Genomic DNA, 20,388 nt, shown 5'->3' on the forward strand with positions numbered 1-20,388 from the left:
GAATCCAGAAACAGACCACATATACAATACATGTTCAATTAATTTTTAACAAAGTTCCAAGGCCATTTAATCAGAAATTAGTATCTTTTCAACATGTGGTGCTAAAACAATTAATTAGATAGCTATGTACAAAAATAAAGAAAACTTGGTTCTTACAACATAACTAAAATTAATCAGATAAGAACATAGAACTACATATAAGGGCTAAAAGTATAAAACTTAAAGAATGAAGCATAGATAATGTTACAGACCTTGTAAAGATATTTTTAAGTAGGACACCAAAACTTATAATCTATAAAAGAAAATAAATAATAAATTGGACTTAAAGCCTTTTGCTCTTTGAAAAATAATATAATAAAAATAAAAAAAGAAGGCACAAACTGGGAGAAAATATATATACAACAATGAACTTGTACCTAGAATAGTGATAATCAACCTTTTTCATCTCATGACACACATAAACTAATTACAAAATATCTGTGGCACACCAAAAAGTATATTATATTTTTTGCCTAGCTGACAAATAAAGTAGGCCTAATTTGATTCATTCATACTAGACAGCTATTTTTGTGTTGGCTATTGCTATTTTTTTTGACAGTCTAAGGGAAATAAAGTCAGTGTCCCTGACTAGTCAGGTATAGCACGTTTTAAAAATTCTGCAGCAGACCAGTTGAAAATTACTGACCAAAAAGATAAACAACCCAATAAAAACTGGGAAAAATATTTGAACAAAGTCTTCACCAAAGAAGATATACAGATGGCAAATATATAGATTAAAAGATGCATAACAACATTATTCATTAGAGATATCAAATTAAAGTCACATGAGATATCCCTAGAATGACTGAAATTTAAAGATCTGATCCTACCAGAATAAATTAACATGATTTTTGTCATAAAAGCCAAGAAACATTACACAAAAAGACTGAGTAAACTGACTGCCTAAAATGAAACACGTCCTTATAATGGGAAAATAAAAGCACTACCAACATATTTGGAAAACAAAATCAATCTGGGAAACAATATTTTCCAAACATAAAACAATGGGTTTCTAGCTTTAATATGCAAATAATTCTTATAAATTAATTTTTAAAACTCAAAAGGACATAAACTGGCAAGTCATCAAAGACAAAAGAAAGTAATAATAATATAAAATTATGCTCTTTCTTAATTATTATCAAAAAATAAAATTGGAAGTAGATATCCTATTAATAAATTGGCAAAATGATTAACAAGCTTGCAAAACTCTACTAAAAGATGTAACAGAGCCCTGGCCGGTTGGCTCAGCGGTAGGGCGTCAGCCTAGCGTGCGGAGGACCCGGGTTCGATTCCCGGCCAGGGCACACAGGAGAAGCGTCCATTTGATTCTCCACCCCTCCGCCGCGCCTTCCTCTCTGTCTCTCTCTTCCCCTCCCGCAGCCAAGGCTCCATTGGAGCAAAGATGGCCCGGGCACTGGGGATGGCTCCTTGGCTTCTGCCCCAGGCGCTAGAGTGGCTCTGGTCGCAACATGGCAACGCCCAGGATGGGCAGAGCATCGCTCCCTGGTGGGCAGAGCGTCGCCCCCTGGTGGGCGTGCCGGGTGGATCCCGGTCGGGCGCATGCGGGAGTCTGTCTGACTGTCTCTCCCTGTTTCCAGCTTCAGAAAAATGCAAAAAAAAAAAAAAAAAAAAAAAAAGATGTAACAGAAAAAATGTGAATAAGCAAATGAATAAATGTTCTCTTAAATAGAACTGCAGAGTGACGTCACGGAAATGGCGCCGTGAGCAGCACGTCCGACAGCTCTCCCCTAAATCACAACAAATTTATCAACTAGAAACAGAAAAATTTATCCTCGGAGCATTCCGGAGTTCCACACAAACTGATAGCGAAAGGACTGTTATCACTTGAATCTGAGAGACGAGGGTGTGGAGAAATCTACCACAGGGACGTTCTTTCAAACCGCAAGGAAGTGCGCCTGTGGTGAGTCAGCCCATATACTTGGGAACCGCGAGCCGCTGTGAGCGGCCAACGCGAGCCGCCACAGCGAGCCGCCGGGAGCCCCCGCGAGCCGCCGCCGCGAGCGGCCGCCGCGAACCGCCACCTCGGCCACTCCGCGAGCCGCCGCGAGCAACCGCGCACGCGCCCGGTCCGGTTGAACACCGCTGACGTTCCCAGCGGCCCGCACACTGCGAGTGGGGGTCGCCGGCCACCGGTGCCCGGAGCGCCCCATTCGCGCGCGTGCCTTGGGCATTCCACCGGCCCAGGGCGCCCTGCTGGCCCGCACACACAGGGGGCTCCATTATCCTGCGCCTGGTGCGGTCCAGCCGCCAGTGGCGGGGCGAGCGGGAAAGGCTTGGGAGATTCTTTCCGTAGGCGGGGCACCTCACCCAGCCATTCAAGCTAACAATCAAGCGTTGGGGGAGGGGCGCGCGCAGGCAGCCTAAAATACCTTCGGAAGCACAGCTGCGTCCCAATCACTGAAATTAGCTTAACCCATGAAATCTGCGCACCCTCGGTTCTAATTGATAAGATCTCTCTCAGTTCAGCGATCCAAGACAAGAGGCGTGATATTTTTTAGTGCCTCTCGCTAAAGGGGCGGGGGCAACTTCTGATTGATAGAGCCTCCATATTCAGGGATAAACGCTAACAAGAAGGACTTGGCAGATAATAAGGTCTATACTACACTAGTCGTAAGCAGAGACTAGTGCCTCTTCTTCCCTGCAAAAACAGGCTACAAAGTGTGGAAAGCCTGGGTTGAGAGGTCCAACTAAATGATAGGTGCTGAACAGTCTCCTTGACAACAATTGACTCCCACCCCCGCCTGATTACACTGGAGGCCCTGACTGTCAGAGCCTTTCCCAAAGCCTTGCACTGAGTGGGGATAGAGTGGGGATTTCCCAGCTCTTTGAGCCTCTTACTCCCCAGGCAGAAGCAGTTGCAGCCGTATAGCTGGATCACCAGGCTGCTAATTCAGAAAGGGGGGACTAGGAGAGAGAATCCAGGAAAGCAAACTCTCTCATCGTTGGATCCTGCAAACGCCAACAAGCCTTTACTTCCAGCAAGACTAAAGCCAATTATATGACATTGCCATAGAATCCCATCAACTGCAAATCCCTACCTAAGAGTGATACAGGGGCAGAGCCTGGGGTACAGAGTCACCGACCAGGAAGAGGGAGAGAAAAGAAAAAGGAAGAAGTGAACCTCTCAAAATCAAGAAAAACCCACAGACTTTACAACTTGATCAACTAATTTGTTGTTGTTGTTGTTGTTGTTTGTTTCTTCTATCTTTTTGCCTTTATATCCACCACCTCGGTCCTTCTATTCTCTGCCCATCTCATGCTTCCCCTTTCTTGAACTACACTACCCATGACTGTTGCATTTTATTTTTCTTCTTCATCCTCACCCTCCTTTAAGGTTATACTCCAAAACACTTAACTCTCACTCTCTCCTCTTTTGTTTTTTTTTTTTTGTCTTGCTTTATTTTGGGTTTTTTTCTCTTCCTATTTTATTTCTTCCTTCGTTGTTCTCTTTTTCTTATTTTTTCCTTTCTATTTGTTTTTTCTTTTCTCATTTTACTTTCATCCCATATAATCCTCAATCACGAACAAATAAGTTAATTTGGGACTCAAGGCTTTTTTTTTACTTTATTTCTCTTTTTTGCTTTTGTTTTTATTTTTTTTTATTTTTTCTTGTTTGTTTATTTTTGTGGCATTTTGGGTCCTCCCAACCCAAGGTCTCCATTGTATTTAGTCTTCGCTCCACTTAATACAACAGATTTTTACTTATTATTATTTTTTCTTCTTTATTATTCTTTTTTGGTCCTTTTTTCTGGTTCCCTCTTATCCCTCTCATTATATCTCTTAGTTGACTATCACTTACAAGCAAATCATCTTATGCTTGTCTAAGATTTTCTTCCTTTTTTTTTTTTTTTTTTTTTTTTTTGCATTTAGTAGGCCCCTACTTCCTTTTTTTTGCCCCTTGAACTCTTCACCTCAAATCAGGCCCTCCATTATAGGCATGATATTTCCCTGAGGAGGGGAGAGGAGGGAGAGAGAAGAGAAAAAAAAAGGGGGAAATAATAAATTATTACTGGTTTTTTTTTTGTGGGGTGTTTTACCTTTTTTTTTTTTTTTTTTTTTTTTTTTACTTTTTACTCTTTATTAATTCTAATTAGTGCTATCAATAAGACCACCCTCAGATGCCGATAAGAAAGAGGAAATCGAATATTATGGATACAAAAGAAAGAGAGGTAACACAAATAGATGTGGAAAAACCTATGGAGAAAAGACTTAACATATTGGAAGCCTTGGAGCTAAATGACAGAGAATTTAAAATAGAAATCTTAAAAATACTCAGAGAGATACAAGAAAACACAGAAAGGCAATATAGGGAGATCAGAAAACAACTCAATGAACACAAAGAATATATTACCAAGGAAATTGAAACTATAAAAACAAATCAAACAGAAATGAAAAACTCAATTCACGAGCTGAAAAACGAGGTAACAAGCTTAGCTAACAGAACAGCCCAGACTGAAGATAGGATTAGTGAAATAGAAGACAAACAACTTGAGGCACAACAGAGAGAAGAAGAAAGAGACTCAAAAATAATAAAAAATGAGAAAGCCCTACAGGAATTGTCTGACTCCATCAGAAAGAATAACATAAGAATAATAGGTATATCAGAGGGAGAAGAGAAAGAAAATGGAATGGAGAATATACTCAAACAAATAATAGACGAGAACTTCCCAAGCCTGTGGAAGGAACTAAAGCCTCAAATTCAAGAAGCAAACAGAACACCAAGTTTTCTTAACCCCAACAAACCCACTCCAAGGCACATCATAATAAAGATGACACAAACCAATGACAAAGAAAAAATTCTCAAGGCAGCCAGGGAAAAGAAGAGTACAACATATAAAGGAAGGCCTATTAGATTATCATCAGATTTCTCAGCAGAAACTCTACAAGCTAGAAGAGAGTGGACCCCAATATTTAAAGCCCTGAAAGAGAGGAACTTTCAGCCAAGAATACTATACCCATCAAAGCTATCCTTCAAGTATGAAGGAGATATAAAAACATTCACAAATACAGAAAAGATGAGAGAATTTATCAACAGAAAGCCCCCACTCCAGGAAATACTAAAGGGGGTTTTCCAACCAGATTCAAAGAACAAAAGAAAACAACACCACAAGTAACAGCTCCACCAAGAACACAATAAAACCAAACTTAAACTGTGACAACAAAGGAAAAAAAAAGGAGGAGAGGATGGAGATTAACAGTAGCAAAGGATGATGAAGTGCAGAAATACTTATAAAATAGGGTACTACAATGAATATGGTAGGTACCCTTTTCATTACTTAATGGTAACCACCCTTAAAAAAACCACCACAAAAACACTTGACTTAAAAAAGGTAGCAACAGAGGAAAGAAGTATGGAACACAAACAAACAAAAACAAATGTTAGAAAAACAAAAGAGAAGAATCAAACTAGATACAAAACTAACAGAAAGCAATTTATAAAATGGCAGTAGGGAACCCACAAGTGTCAATAATTACACTAAATGTAAATGGATTAAACTTACCAATAAAAAGACACAGAGTAGCAGAATGGATTAAAAAACAAAATCCAACTATATGCTGCCTACAAGAAACACATGTAAGCAACAAGGATAAAAACAAATTCAAAGTGAAAGGCTGGAAAACAATACTCCAAGCAAACAACACCCAAAAAAAAGCAGGCGTAGCAATACTCATATCTAATAATGCTGACTACAAGACAGAAAAAGTACTCAGAGACAAAAATGGTCATTTCATAATGATTAAAGGGAAGTTGAATCAAGAATACATAACAATCCTTAATATATATGCACCAAACCAAGGAGCACCAAAATATATAAGACAGCTACTTATTGACCTTAAAACAAAAACTAACAAAAATACAATCATACTTGGAGACCTCAATACACCGCTGATGGCTCTAGATCGGTCATCCAAACAGAGAATCAATAAAGATATAGTGGCCTTAAACGAAATACTAGAACACCTGGATATGATAGACATCTACAGGACACTTCATCCCAAAGCGACAGAGTATACATTTTTCTCTAGTGCACATGGAACATTCTCAAGAATTGACCATATGTTGGGCCACAAAGACAATATCAGCAAATTTAGAAAAATTGAAATTGTACCAAGCATATTTTCTGATCATAAAGCCTTGAAACTAGAATTCAACTGCAAAAAAGAGGGGGAAAATCCCACAAAAATGTGGAAACTAAACAACATACTTGTAAAAAATGAATGGGTCAAAGAAGAAATAAGCGCAGAAATCAAAATATATATACAGACAAATGAAAATGAAAATACGACATATCAGAATCTCTGGGATGCAGCAAAAGCAGTAATAAGAGGAAAGTTCATATCACTTCAGGCCTATATGAACAAACAAGAGAGAGCCGAAGTAAACCACTTAACTTCACACCTTAAGGAACTAGAAAAAGAAGAACAAAGACAACCCAAAACCAGCCGAAGAAAGGAGATAATAAAAATCAGAGCAGAAATAAATGAAATAGAGAACAGAAAAACTATAGAAAAAATCAATAAAACAAGGAGCTGGTTCTTTGAAAAGATCAACAAAATTGACAAACCCTTGGCAAGACTCACCAAGGAAAAAAGACACAGGACTCAAATAAATAAAATCCAAAATGAAAGAGGACAGATCACCACAGACATCATAGAAATACAAAGAATTATTGTAGAATACTATGAAAAATTATATGCCACCAAATACAACAATCTAGAAGAAATGGATAAATTCCTAGAACAATACAACCTTCCTAGACTGAGTCATGAAGAAGCAGAAAGCCTAAACAGACCAATCAGCAGGGAGGAAATAGAAAAAACTATTAAAAATCTCCCCAAAAATAAAAGTCCAGGCCCAGACGGTTATACTAGTGAATTCTATCAAACATTCAAAGAAGACTTGGTTCCTATTCTACTCAAAGTCTTCCAAAAAATTGAAGAAGAAGCAATACTTCCAAACACATTTTATGAGGCCAACATAACCCTCATACCAAAACCAGGCAAGGATGGCACAAAGAAAGAAAACTACAGACCAATATCTCTAATGAATACAGATGCTAAAATACTAAACAAAATACTGGCAAACCGAATACAACAACATATTAAAAAAATAATACATCATGATCAAGTGGGATTCATCCCAGAATCTCAAGGATGGTTCAACATACGCAAAACGGTTAACGTAATACACCATATCAACAAAACAAAGAACAAAAACCACATGATCTTATCAATAGATGCAGAAAAGGCTTTTGATAAAATACAACACAATTTTATGTTTAAGACTCTCAACAAAATGGGTATAGAAGGAAAATATCTCAACATGATAAAGACCATATATGATAAACCATCAGCCAACATCCTATTAAACGGCATAAAACTGAGGACTTTCTACCTTAAATCAGGAACAAGACAGGGTTGTCCACTCTCTCCACTCTTATTCAACGTGGTGCTAGAAGTTCTGGCCAGAGCAATCAGACAAGACAAAGAAATAAAAGGCATCCATATCGGAAAAGAAGAAGTAAAGCTATCACTTTTTGCTGATGATATGATCCTATACATCGAAAACCCGAAGGACTCCACAAAAAGATTATTAGAAACAATAAACCAATACAGTAAGGTCGCAGGATACAAAATTAACATACAAAAGTCCATAGCCTTTCTATATGCCAACAATGAAATATTAGAAAACGAACTCAAAAAAATAATCCCCTTCACGATTGCAACAAAAAAAATAAAATACCTAGGAATAAACATAACAAAGAACGTAAAGGACCTATATAATGAAAATTACAAAGCATTGTTAAGGGAAATCGAAAAAGATACAATGAGATGGAAAAATATTCCTTGTTCTTGGATAGGAAGAATAAATATAATCAAAATGGCCATATTACCCAAAGCAATATACAAATTTAATGCAATTCCCATCAAAATCCCTATGAGATTTTTTAAAGAAATGGAACAAAAAATCATCAGATTTATATGGAACTATAAAAAACCCCGAATAGCCAAAACAATCCTAAGGAAAAAGAATGAAGCTGGGGGCATTACAATACCTGACTTCAAACTCTATTATAGGGCCATGATAATCAAAACAGCATGGTATTGGCAGAAAAATAGACACTCAGACCAATGGAACAGAATAGAAAGCCCAGAAATAAAACCACATATATATGGTCAAATAATCTTTGATAAAGGGGCCAACAACACACAATGGAGAAAAGAGAGCCTCTTCAACAAATGGTGTTGGGAAAACTGGAAAGCCACATGCAAAAGAATGAAACTCGACTACAGCCTGTCCCCGTGTACTAAAATTAATTCAAAATGGATCAAAGACCTAAATAAAAGACCTGAAACAATAAAGTACATAGAAGAAGACATAGGTACTAAAATCATGGACCTGGGTTTTAAAGAACATTTTATGAACTTGACTCCAATGGCAAGAGAATTGAAGGCAAAGATAAATGAATGGGACTACATCAGAATTAAAAGTTTTTGCTCAGCAAGAGAAACTGATATCAAAATAAACAGACAGCCAACTATATGGGAACTGATATTTTCAAACGACAGCTCAGATAAGGGACTAATATCCAAAATTTACAAAGAACTCATAAAACTCAACAAGAAACAAACAAACAATCCAATAAAAAAATGGGAAGGGGACATGAACAGACACTTCTCCCAGGAAGAGATACAAATGGCCAACAGATATATGAAAAGATGCTCAGCTTCATTAGTTATTAGAGAAATGCAAATCAAAACTACAATGAGATACCACCTCACTCCTGTTAGATTAGCTATTATCAACAAGACGGGTAATAGCAAATGTTGGAGAGGCTGTGGAGAAAAAGGAACCCTCATTCACTGTTGGTGGGACTGTAAAGTAGTACAACCATTATGGAGGAAAGTATGGTGGTTCCTCAAAAAACTGAAAATAGAACTACCTTATGACCCAGCAATCCCTCTACAGGGTATATACCCCAAAACCTCAGAAACATTGAGACGTGAAGACACATGTAGCCCCATGTTCATTGCAGCACTGTTCACAGTGGCCAAGACATGGAAACAACCAAAAAGCCCTTCAATAGAAGACTGGATAAAGAAGATGTGGCACATATACACTATGGAATACTACTCAGCCATAAGAAATGATGACATCAGATCATTTACAGCAAAATGGTGGGATCTTGATAACATTATAAGGAGTGAAATAAGTAAATCAGAAAAAAACAAGAACTACATGATTCCATACATTGGTGGAACATAAAAATGAGACTAAGAGACATGGACAAGAGTGTGGTGGTTACCAAGGGTGGGGGGGGGAGGGAGGACATGGGAGGGAGGGAGGGAGGGAGAGAGTTAGGGGGAGGGGAAGGGGCACAGAGAACTAGATAGAGGGTGACGGAGGACAATCTGACTTTGGGCGAGGGGTTTGCAACATAATTTGATGACAAAATAACCTAGACATGTTTTCTTTGAATATATGTACCCTGATTTATTAATGTCATCCCATTACCATTAATAAAAATTTATTAAAAAAAAATAAAAAATAAATAGAATTGCATTATAAAAACAATTTTCTCTAAATTTTCATATAAAACATAGAAATGTATTCAAATGCCCATTCAAAATTCCAACTCAATAACTGAAAACTTGTCAAAATAGAGTTCAGAAATGCTTCCAATTATTGTTCAATAAAGTCATAGGAGCAACAATCTGGTTATTTGGTAGAAAAATATTGCCAATTACTTAGGACAATAAACTATTCATTTGGTGACAATAACAATAATGCTGGGACAGAAGTTTATTTATGTAAAGAGTAAAATTAAGCCATAAAATTGTAAACTGAAATTTAGAAATTTATAAAAAAAAAATCATAAAGCGGGAACAATATTTTAGCATATCATGAAATCTCAGAAGCGTAAAACAGAAACATTGATAAATTGACCACATAAAACTAACTACTTCATTCTAAGAGAAATATAAAGCATAGTAACATTGCTAAAATAAAAATACAAACATTGCAAAGCATATAACAAAAGAGTATTTTCCTCAAGCAAAGAGTTCAAAGTTTTCTTAAGGATAAAAATTAGAATATGACAAGAATAGGCAATCACTCAAAAATTTTTAAATGGTCAGCAATCATTAAAAGATATTCTTTCTTATAATCAAAGAGATGCAAATTAAAGCAACTATATATTATACTAGCATGTGGCAAAGGTGAAAAGTATCAAAATTTGTATTAAAACAGAAGTAAAATATTAAGTACTTATGCTTTGTTGATGAAAATTTTAATTTATATGCTCTTTCTAGACATGACTTAAGCAGGCACCTAAGCAGGAAGAAAAGAAGAAAGGAAGAATTGAATGAGGAAAGAATGAAGGAAGAAAAGCAGAAAGGAAATAGAAGAAATACATGTTTGTTTTCTCTTAAATGTCATTTAAGTAAATTATGGAATAATAAGGCAAAATCCTGCAGCCATTAAAATAATATAGAATTATTCTGGTTATTAATAAATGTTCTGCCTGACTAGGCAGTGGTGCAGTGGATAGAGCCTCGGACTGGAATGTGGAGGACCCAGGTTCAAAACTCCAAGGTCACTAGCTTGAGCGTGGGCTTGTCCGGTTTGAGCAAGGCTCACCAGCTTGGGTCCAAACAAGGGGCCACTCAGTCTGCTGTAGCTCCCCGGTCAAGGCATATATGAGAAAGCAATCAATGACCAACCAAGTTGCCACAACAAAGAATTGATGCTTCTCATCTCTCTCCCTTCCTGTCTGTCTGTCCCCGTCTCTCTCTCTCTCTCTGACTCTCTCTCTGTCTCTGTAAAATAATAAATAAGTAAATAAATAAATAAATGAAATGCTCAAAATCAGTATAAATATATGTATTTACATATATATATTTTTTTATATTATGTAAGTATATAGAAAGAAAGAACAATATATACAGTGTGTTCTCAGTTACATAAAATGGGTTCATAGATAGCCAAAAGTTTTCACCAGTATATTAACAGAGCTGATATCCTTTCATGGAGGGATGTTGTGTGATTATTTTTATACTAATTGCTATATATTTATAATAGTTTATTTTTATAATAGAGTTTCAGTTTTAAAGTAATAAAACTCTTTTTTAGCTATAATTCATCCATTAAGATGAGAGGAATTGTTTAATAGTAATGTGATAAATGCTTCATCTTAAGATCATATATAAAGTTACTTAAAAACATGTCTTCTTTGAACAATCTTTTTAAAATCAGTTTCTTCAAACCACGCCTTCTGTACTTCAGAGGAGACAGAGGTAAACCAGAAAGCAGGCAAAATTTGATAATACCCCAAACATGAAATACTTATTTCATTTTCTTTTTAGTGGTTTTAGTAGCTGAATTTTATTTAGGTCAAGATCCTTTTTTATATTTAGAAAGAGACAAAACAGAAGCTAATGTCAGTATGTCTTCAACATGTCTCAGGTACCCACTTTCATCCAAGCAAAGCAAAGCATTAAGGAAAGAGGCAGAATGAAGCAAGATATTTATCATGAGTAGATGGGATAGAAATTCATGATATATTCCAAGGGTAGAGGTAAATAAATTCAAAACTGAGCACTACAGTATAAACTTGGAAGAGCAGTCCAAAAGAATAGTTGAAATAAAGTAAAACATTTATAAATAAGTGTTCATAGTCAATGTTCATTTATTTACCCTTTTGGTCCAGTTTCAATCAGATATTATCTCCAGGTGCAATATTTGGCACTGAGATGAACGTTAAAATTAAATATTTAACAGTGCCTTAATATCATCAGAGCTTTGTTCCAACTGTGACCTAGGTTTGTTTCTGTCAGGAAGTGCTGTATGATACTTAGCCCTGATTTCCCTAAAATCAAGAATTGTCATCATGGAGATCTTATTTTCATTTCTAGTGTCAGTTCTAGAATGTTGGGTGACTTTTATATTAGTTTCTGACCATACCATACTTTTAAATATTGAGGTTGACCTAGAATTTTTTTCACTTTAAGGTAAATTTAACCAACATGCCAGATAATGACTATCCTAGACCCCAGATACTTCAAAAGCAGATCTTCTATATGGCTATTTATTCCAAATGCCTAAAACTTTTACCCAACCATTTTAATTCTAGAAATTTCAGCCAAAGAAATTGTCATGTAGGTATACAAAGATTTTTTTTTTTATCTTCCAGATAAGCTTGTTTTTCACAGGGAAAAACAAAAGTTATGAAAGCATATTATATATCCAAACAAGAGGTCATGTAAAGAAATTTGGGTATAGTCATTCTATGTAGTCATTGAAATTCACTCAAGTTATCTTTAAAATGTCCATTTTCAGAAACAACCTGTGTAGTAAGAGTTGTCATCACCAGGATAAAGAATTTTCACAGCCCTGGCCGGTTGGCTCAGTGGTAGAGCATTGGCCTGGCGTGCAGAAGTCCCGGGTTCGATTCCCGGCCAGGGCACACAGGAGAAGCGCCCATCTGCTTCTCCACCCCTCCCCCTCTCCTTCCTTTCTGTCTCTCTCTTCCCCTCCCGCAGCCGAGGCTCCATTGGAGCAAAGATGGCCCGGGCGCTGGGGATGGTTCCTTGGCCTCTGCCCCAGGCGCTAGAGTGGCTCTGGTTGCGACAGAGCGACGCCCCAGAGGGGCAGAGCATCGCCCCCTGGTGGGCAGAGCATCGCCCCTAGTGGGCATGCCGGGTGGATCCCGGTCGGGCGCATGCGGGAGTCTGTCTGACTGTCTCTCCCTGTTTCTAGCTTCAGAAAAATACAAAAAAAAAAAAAAAGAATTTTTAAAGCTCCCTTTACAGCTATGTTTTTAAAATGTTTGATAATCACAAGTTGACATCCATTCTGTCTGTATTGCACATAGGGAAGGTTGAATTGTGTGGCTGGTGTTTATAACTGTTACTTGACTGCTATCCTTAAATTTACTGCACATGATGGTTCAAGTTATCTTTACCTCACAAGTCCTCTTGCTGTGTGCCTCTTTAATTTTGAGTTCTGATCTAAGACTATCTCCCTGCCCATCTTTCCAGGTTGGTCAAGTTGTATAATTAAAGATAAAGTATCTTAAGTTTATCCATGTTTTAAGTATAAAAAGTTTGGGTATATATTAATACAGGAAAAATTGTGTGTGTGATTCAAGATGCCTTATTGAAATGCCTGCTCATAAAGGCCATGTGTATGGAACAGACTTGATGTTGTTCCAAAGGGCTGTCATCACATTATCTAGGTCACACTATAGCAATGTACTTAGAAACTGTTCACTCCAAGGTTTTGGATATAGAATACATTTTTATCTAAAATTGAACAGAATTCTCTTAAAAAGTAGAATTGCACATGCCACATTATTGGGCATGATCCAAAACATATAACTTTTGTTCTACCATAAAAAGTAGCCAAGAGCCTTAGTTAAGATTTCATAATTACTTTATAAGTTCAGAAGATGACCTTGTTGATTATGACTGGCTTCTTTTAAAAGAACTACTTCAGTCATAAAACTCTACTGCAAATATTGAGCCAATTATTTGGAACACAACTCTTCAAACAATCTAGATTTGAACAGTAGCTTTGAATCTACTTAGTTTAGTTCAAGAATTTAATTTTGTCCCTGCCACTTCTTGTTCAAGCAACTGGTCAGAGTACAACAATAGCACAGACTAGGGGATATGCTTTAGTGAAAGACATGTTCCTAGTTCCCCTGTCACTACTTATTGAATAATTGTTAAATTACTAATAGAAAGCTATTTCAAGTCTTGCTTTGGCTGATTCCAGACTTATTTGGGAAGAAACAACATAGTGGCAAAATACCCAGATTTGAATGCAACCCACTTCTATATGGTGCTTGAGACTCAGTTTTCCCATCTATGAAGCTGAGATAAGGTCTTCCTCAGAGGTCTGTCATAGAATTAATGATAATATTCTGAATAAACCATAAAAAACAACATTAATATTCATTATTATTTCTACTTTGTCACATACTTGTGGGTAGGTATGGCATTGGTGGTTAAATATCAGCAGAACTATTTTAAAAAAACATTTCTTTTAGAGCCATGTGGCCTACTTTTATTTTCTTCTATATTATCATTTCAGCTATCTATTGCTGCATAAAAATTACCCCAAAACTTAGTGACTTAAGCAACCACCATTTTATTTGCTCACAATTCTACAGGTCAATGTTTTTAATAAGGCTCAGCTGATTGGTTCTGCTCCTGTGGTATCAACTGAGATCGTTCACTTGGCTGCATCCAGCTAGTAAGTAGATTAGGCTAACAGTGCAAAAAATCTTCGCTCTTACATCTGGTGCTCCATTTCACCTCTATATGCTTCCTCTCTCTCTCCAAATAGCTTACTCTCAGCATTAAGGTTTCAGTAAAATCAGACTTTCCCAAGAGGCAATATTCTATGAGGGAGGTGCCAGTCTCTTATGGCACAGGCTCAGATGTTCCACAGCATCTTTTCTTCCATGTTCTACTGATTAAAACAAATTAAAGGACCAGCTCAGATTCAAGTAATAGACATCATCCCTTAATGAGATGTGCAGCAAAGAATTTTTAATCATATTTAATCCAACATAGGCATGTCTGCTAGAGACACTGCAGTGCAATCTTGGCATTCCTTTTGATTCAACCTCGTCAGTAATAAGTAGATGTTATAGTGCTTTGGGCTGGAATTATCCCATGGTGGGTTTTAATCCCCCCCAAAAAAACTTTTAAGAACCTGCCCATTCCTATTTACAGACAGTATAAATATAAGTTTCTATTTTGCCTGGAAAATATCAATTTTTTAATTCCAGTCTCCAAAGATGAATTCTGAAACAGAAGGCAGTCCCAATGGGTAAGAACACTAGACATGGAGGATGAAGGAGGGCAGCGGGCACAGCGGGTGCCCAAGTCAAACCCTACATGTTTTACCTTATGCAGTAGACATAGCCGATAGTTAGGATGATACATTGGAGATCTGAGTGCAATGGACTTGAACTTCCAGTCCATAGCCCCAATCCATAGCCTATACAAATCCATACTTCATACAAGTTCTCAAAAGATGACTGTAATTCCTAGGACTCTTCAATCCTTTGCTGTCCTTTGTATCCCTTCTCTTCTTCTGTTGTCTATTCTGTGTTCCTTGTCTACTTGGATATGAACTTCAACCCCTCTATTGGTTTATACACACACACACACACACACACACACACACATACACACATTTGCTTACATCCTGTACAAGATTTCACTGGTCCTGGCAAGTTGGCTCAGCAGTAGAGCATCAGCCAGGCATGTGGAAGTCCTGGATTCGATTCCTGGTCAGGACACACAGGAGAAGCGACCACCTGCTTTTCCACCCTTCTTCCCCTTCCCTCACTTCCCTTCCCACAGCCAGGGCTTAAATGATCAAGTTGGCCCTAGGTGCTAAGGATGGCTCTATGGCCTTTCCTCAGCACTAAAATAGCTTGATTGCTGAGCCAACAGAGCAGCAGCCCCAGATGGGCAGAACATCAGTGTTAGGCAGATAAAATATATTATGCTCACTTTGTTCAAGATGGCGCTGCCCACATGGAAGCCTGTCACTCAGGTGATATTAATGTGTGTTGGGGGTGGGCTGTGCGCAGGCAGGATTCTTGTAGCCTGGGACTTGGTTTTAGGACTAAGCCTTTCCCACCCTTTTTGATGTGGGGTGGTACAATCCCATTATGCCTCAGGTAAGTGACTTGTGTTAGAGACTTCCCTATTTTGTATATGGGATTAAAGGTTTTTATTTCTCCACTATAAAGTGGAGCAGGCCAGGAGCTTGCTCACTGGGTTCCTGAGATTAGCATTAGAGGAGAGAGCAGAGAGGAAAGCAGAGAGAGACCACGTGGAAGAGGCCAGGAGAAGCAGCCAAGAGAGTGAAGTGCTGAGTGAGAAGCCAGTTTGTGCAGAGTTTGTGCAGGGAGAAGGAAGGAGATGAGGAACAGAGGTGAATAAATCTGGTGAGCTAGAAACCTTTGATTCTAGGAAACTCGGATTAAGTCAGTAGCTTTGTGAGCACTGAATGAGTGGGTTTTGGAGCCCAGTGTGTTTTTTTACTTGCCCACTGGGTGCAAGCTAGGATTAAAGGTGATGGCCCACCAGTTCTTGGCTCCGTTGTTTCTTTACTGTCTGTCCGAATCCAATGCAAACCTGCATGGGCCAGGCAGCTGTGATGGTGGCCGTGGATACCGGCTTCACAATCAGCCCCTGACAGGGATTGCCAGGTGGTTCCTGGTCAGGGTGCGTATGGGAATCTGTCTTTCTGCCTCCCTGCCTCTCCCTTGATTAAAAAAAAATGGAGAAGTTTGCATTTTAAAACAAACAGCTTTTATTGAGAATTTCAAATACTTCTTTTCTTAGAATATCCATTGGTCTTCTTACCAATAACTATGGAATTTCACTGTCCTTTCAACTTATCTCAATTTTTCTCTATCATCCTCTTTCCTCCTTTCTTACTTTTGCTTCAATTTCTTCCTCTTTCTTCTCTCTCCTTCCTTTTCAGGAGAGAAATAACAATTACTTACTGGGATCAGATCAAATTTCTTTCACTCTGAGGTATTGGTACCAGAGTATGCCCAGGTTCCTGGCAGAGGTTGGGAAGGTGGAAAGAAGGATATTCAAGGCTTACATATAAACAAAAAGTGCTGTTCCAAAAAGCATTACGGTAAATAAAATTGTTGATACTTTGAAACACTGAAACAAAGACCTCATAAGAAGGACTTAAGGGGTGGGGGAGATATCACGTATTCAGTTGTGGCCATAGAGTATGAGATCCTTGAAGACACCTAAGAGAAGAGGCAAATAGGGAGGTCTGGAGTTCTAAGTTTGAACACTAGAAATATCTGGGGGTTTATAACAACAAATCCCAAGCAAAGTCCTGCACAGGTTCGGGATAACTGCTGGCTCTTTCTTCTGACTTTGGAGGGCACTTTGGGTCCAAATTACAAATTCAAAGAACTGATAAAAAAATATATGGTTCGCAAAAGATACCATCTCTTTCACTGTTTGCAGTCTCATGAAAGTACAAAGGCCTAAAGAAAAAATGGTGCAGCAGGACAGTCTTTCTCTTACCCAGTTCAGAGATGTGGTTTAGTTTGTTTTCAGAGTCAGGGGCTTTTTTAAAGACATCCTCCCAACAGATTTGTCTAACACCCTCGTCTCCATGCAGATCCACGAATATCCAAAAATGGCAGACTCGACAAATTTCCCTTTATTCAACATCACATTGAAGAAAGAAATTCCATCATTCTGTTGGTGATATGCTGCTTAGAGGGCAATCTTATTAAACTGTAAAATATCAAATTTTAGTGTGGAAGAAGGTCAGCCTATAGGAGAAAAGAGTGAGTCAGATTTCTTAGTCACCAAACAATGAGCTGACAGCTCTTCAGAGTTAGAAGATTATTTTTAAAAGGCCAAAAGGTTCTAACATATATAGAGTCATTATCATTTCTCCATTTACCAATCAAAGTAGATCCATCCATACTTTCCATCAAAGCACACCACAAAACTCTTGGGGCCTCACACAGCATTTGTAAAAAGGAAAATCTGGAAAGGATTTTTTAAGTTCAGTTTGAGAATATGACAGTCAAAGATAGTATTCTCTTAAAACTCATTTATCAGGCTTTTAAACTTATTTATTTTAGAAATTAGGCAGGGTATAAATCATTGCAAGAATACTTAAATAAGAACACTCTTTTTTCATCAAAACCAAAGATGCTGTTGGACTCCTACTTTTAAGTCTAGTGGTAAAATAAAACCAAGTCACAATGATTTCTGAATGTTGGTTCAATAAGCACGTCATAGGCCCTGGCCGGTTGGCTCAGCGGTAGAGCGTTGGCCTGGCGTGCGGGGGATCTGGGTTCGATTCCCGGCCAGGGCACATAGGAGAAGCGCCCATTTGCTTCTCCACCCCCCACCCCCTCCTTCCTCTCTGTCTTTCTCTTCCAACTACCCCACCCCACCCCACCCCACCCCCACCCCGCAGCCGAGGCTCCATTGGAGCAAAGATGGCCCGGGCGCTGGGGATGGCTCCTTGGCCTCTGCCCCAGGCGCTAGAGTGGCTCTGATTGCGGCAGAGCGACGCCCTGGAGGGGCAGAGCATCGCCCCCTGGTGGGCAGAGCGTTGCCCCTGGAGGGCGTGCCGGGTGGATCCCGGTCGAGCGCATGCGGGATTCTGTCTGACTGTCTCTCCCCATTTCCAGCTTCAGAAAAAAATACAAAAATAAATAAATAAGCACGTCATGTCATTTTCCCCCACCCCCACCCTCTATTATTTGCCTTAGCTTAGAATCCACTTCTTCCTGGAGGCTGTTTGTGCCCTCAGCTGGGTGAGATACCCCTCCTATATACTTTTACATCACCCTGTACTGGTGGTGCCCACCAAAGCCCCTGTTATACTCTTATAATTAGCCATTTACCTCTCCGTTTCCCCAACTAGACATTTTTTTTTATTTCTAAGATTTTATTTACTATTTTTTTTATAATTTTATTTTTTTAATGGGGTGACATCAATAAATCAGGATACATATATTCAAAGATAACATGTCCAGGTTATCTTGTCATTCAATTATGTTGCATACCCATCACCCAAAGTCAAATTGTCCTCTGTCACTTTCTATCTAGTTTTCTTTGTGCCCCTCCCCCTCCCCCTTTTCCTTTCCCTCTCCCCCCTCCCCCCGTAACCACCACACTCTTATCAATGTCTCTTAGTCTCACTTTTATGTCCCACCTACGTATGGAATAATGCAGTTCCTGTTTTTTTCTGATTTACTTATTTCATTTCGTATAATGTTATCAAGATCCCACCATTTTGCTGTAAATGACCAATGTCACCATTTCTTATGGCTGAGTAGTATTCCATAGTGTATATGTGCCACATCTTCTTTATCCAGTCATCTATTGATGGGCTTTTGGGTTGTTTCCATGTCTTGGCCACTGTGAACAATGCTGCAATGAACATGGGGCTGCATATGTCTTTGCGTATCAATGTTTCTGAGTTTTGGGGGTATATACCCAGTAGAGGGATTGCTGGGTCATAAGGTAGTTCTATTTTCAGTTTTTTGAGGAACCACCATACTTTCTTCCATAATGGTTGTACTACTTTACATTCCCACCAACAGTGGATGAGGGTTCCTTTTTCTCCACAGCCTTTCCAACATTTGCTATTACCTGTCTTATTAATAATAGCTAATCTAACAGGTGTGAGGTGGTATCTCATTGCCATTTTGATTTGCATTTCTCTAATAGCTAAAGAAGATGAGCATCTTTTCATATATCTGTTGGCCATTTGTATTTCTTCCTGGGAGAAGTGTCTGTTCATGTCCTCTTCCCATTTTTTTATTGGATTGTTTGTTTGTTTGTTGTTGAGTTTTATGAGTTTCTTGTATATTTTGGATATTAGGCCCTTATCTGAGCTGTTGTTTGAAAATATCATTTCCCAGTTAGTTGGCTGTCTGTGTATTTTGTTATCAGTTTCTCTTGCTGAGCAAAAACTTCTTAGTCTGATGTAGTCCCATTCATTAATTTTTGCCTTCACCTCTCTTGCCTGTGGAGTCAAATTCATAAAATGCTCTTTAAAACCCAGGTCCATGAGTTTAGTACCTATGTCTTTTTCTATGTACTTAATTGTTTCAGGTCTTATGTTTAGATCTTTGATCCATTTTGAGTTAATTTTAGTACAGGGGGACAAACTGTAGTCCCAACTAGACATTTTTGTCCAAAACAAAGACTGCGCTTTACCCACCATTAAATTCCCAGCACATGGCACAGTGTCTAACAAGGGCAGTTGTGCAATGTTTGTTGGATTAATTAATCATCTTTCAGTAGTATAATCCCATTAGACCTTGACCACAGCCTTGCGAAAGAGGTGAGGAGGCTGACCTGGATTGACTCAATGACTTGTTGCATGGCTCAACCAAGGCCAGCTCTCCTGGCCTGAACCTACTGGGCTTTTCTCTACACGCATCAATATCAGTAGTATACACAGCAATCTATCATACATTCCCTCATCCATTCTATTCACTTTTTCTTCTGTGCCATTAAAGCACAAAGCTCAGAACTTTCAGAATCATAGAGTAGAAGGGTCTTTGGATATTTTTTTTAATTTTTAATTTTTTGGCTCAGTCCAACTCCAGTCTTTTACACAAAGGAGGCCAATCCAGAGAAAAGTGACTTGAGAAGAGCCTGGTCTAGCTCTCAGGCCTATCAGCACCTTCCATTCTCTTGCCTTTGATAGGAAGATACAATAGTATGATACTGGATTGATAAGTGCACCTTTTTGCCAGATTTGAGACTTCATCCCAGGCCTAGGAATGG

This window comes from Saccopteryx bilineata, chromosome 3 (assembly GCF_036850765.1).
Source record: "Saccopteryx bilineata isolate mSacBil1 chromosome 3, mSacBil1_pri_phased_curated, whole genome shotgun sequence".
In the NCBI taxonomy this organism is placed as follows: domain Eukaryota; kingdom Metazoa; phylum Chordata; class Mammalia; order Chiroptera; family Emballonuridae; genus Saccopteryx; species Saccopteryx bilineata.